This window comes from Octodon degus, unplaced genomic scaffold (assembly GCF_000260255.1).
Source record: "Octodon degus isolate 3935 unplaced genomic scaffold, OctDeg1.0 scaffold00272, whole genome shotgun sequence".
NCBI classification, from domain to species: domain Eukaryota; kingdom Metazoa; phylum Chordata; class Mammalia; order Rodentia; family Octodontidae; genus Octodon; species Octodon degus.
The window spans coordinates 2,123,101-2,125,213 of NW_004524848.1; the positions used below are offsets into that span (position 1 = coordinate 2,123,101).

The following is a 2,113-nucleotide window of genomic DNA, read 5'->3' on the forward strand; positions in this document are numbered from 1 at the left end:
GGGATTTCTACAATGAGAGAGGACCACAGCTCCTGCAGCTAGTGTGGGGGAGGTTGCGAGGGATGTGGGAGTAGCTAGCCTGAAGGAAATGAGCAGTGGTCTTCCAGTGGCAGCAAGATTCTGACAGCGAGGAGTTTTTTTATGCTTTGTAGCTTCTGAAATGAATCTTGGATGCCTAATGTACATTTTCCTTCTATACACATGAGTACATTAGTGGATACTATGGATTGTCATCTTATTTCTTTGGAAAACTATTATCTGACTTAATCCCTAGGAGGTTTCTGCCAAGCATTATATTTACCCTTACTCTATATTTTAGATTTGGTAAGTAATAAGACAAAAAGCTTGTCTCTAGAGTTGGATATTAGATGAAACTAATTTTCCCTTATAAGAATGCTTTATATTTCATTAAATGCAAAGCCAAGTGCTAGAGAATGAATGTGCAACCACTGTGTGTTCTCTAAAATAACCATGTTGTGTGGGTATTCCCCTCAAGAAATTTCCCAGCCTGAACTTTTAAAACTGTAAACCTATATTTTAGTAAGACATGTTTACTGTGTATCATACACAAAAGTAGAAATAATTTATAAAACAATTCAACACTATTCTGGGATATTTATTGCCTATATATCTATATTTTTGTATCCCTGTGTTTTCTTATAGATATCAATATAGACAAGTGATATCCTTAATATCTATGGAGAATAACATAGAAAGTCAAAAAGCAAAATGTGTATTATTCCTTCTGCCTACTATTTTATAGTAATTCAATAAAGATACTTGTTTGATGGTTGTAGACAGTTTCATTTTTGCATTATGTTCAGCCTTCATCCCATACTCATCAAAGTATCTTTATACTGTATTTCAGTGATATACCTATACATGTGTGCACACCATCACATGCATATGTGCACAAAACATAGGTGTGTACACACACAGACACACACACACACACTGTCAAAAACTCTCTTTTTGATAGTGCACTACAGGATAAGAACCACTTACAGAGGTTAGATATTCCATTTTATAAGGAAGATGTGTATCAGAATCAAGGTCTCAGACTCTTTGTGTTCTTGCAGCTGTTTCTAAATCTTCAGCTTGTGTGATGCATAATATTAACTCATTGTACTTTATGAAATAGTTTGTGGAACTCAGCTTATCCCCATTCTCCATCCAAGTCATGTGGTGCTAGGTCCAAGGCCCCTTTAGATATACTTTATGAAGGCCCCTTCTTGGTCTCAGAAATGGAAACCACTGTGAAGTCATGGAGTCCTGACCCCAGGATCCCCCTAGTGCAGTCACAGCCACCCCTGAGTGCTGTGCAGATGTCTGGGGAAGTGAATGGCTGTTGCTGAGTTTTCTGTGAGAGGCCAAGACAAGAGACTCTTGTCCCCTGTGTTGTCTTGAGTGCTTCATCTCAGGAACTCAGAAGTGGTTCTTAAGCCCACACAAGAGAGCACAGATGCTGCAAGGAGAAGTGTTTTTGCAGTAAGTGTGAAAAGAAAAACTGTATGATAACTTTATGCAGGTACATGGAGGGACAATGAAATCAATGACCTATGTAGTTTGATGGTGAATGACTCTTCATTCTGATATTTGTTTCTTATATTATGGTATTATTTGTGCAATAAATTGTTCCCAGAACTTGCTGATGTAGGCGGCTGGATTGACCCCCCCCCCCTTTTTTATAAGGATTGAAACATAGCTAGAGGCCTTCTTCATCATGTTTTTTACTGTTATGCTGGTGACTTACACAGCCAGTTCCATGGCACTGGCCATAGCAATAGGTCCAAGTATGGACTATATGACAACATTTCTCATGAACCTCTATTTTGTGTTTATGATGGTGAGTATAAACTGCTACTGTGCCAGGGAAATTTTCTCCTTGTTTTTTTTCCTGTATAAAACCTGCTAGAAATATTCTGTACAGGGACTCGGAGGCTTTCAGGAGACCATAGAATGAAATGAAGTTTATAGTAGAGAATACCAGCTTTATACTTTGCCCTTGGCCAGCCCATTTTTTAGGGCTGTTCTAGTGTAGTCACTATAACTCAGTTAACTTGTGCTTAGTAATTTGCCTTTAAAAAGCTTTTTCTGGTAACACTGTGTGAAA

The 2,113-nt window shown here is 38.1% G+C and overlaps 1 long non-coding RNA gene across 1 annotated transcript in view; it reads left to right on the plus strand.

Moving 5' to 3' along the window:
• Positions 1-202: 202 nt before the first annotated feature.
• The window catches only part of LOC111814121, a 10,602-nt gene continuing 8,691 nt past the window's right edge, over positions 203-2,113 (plus strand). The window contains exons 1-2 of the long non-coding RNA XR_002819193.1: positions 203-324; positions 1,693-1,846. This is a non-coding gene — a long non-coding RNA (uncharacterized LOC111814121). The remainder of the gene's footprint in view (positions 325-1,692; positions 1,847-2,113) is intronic.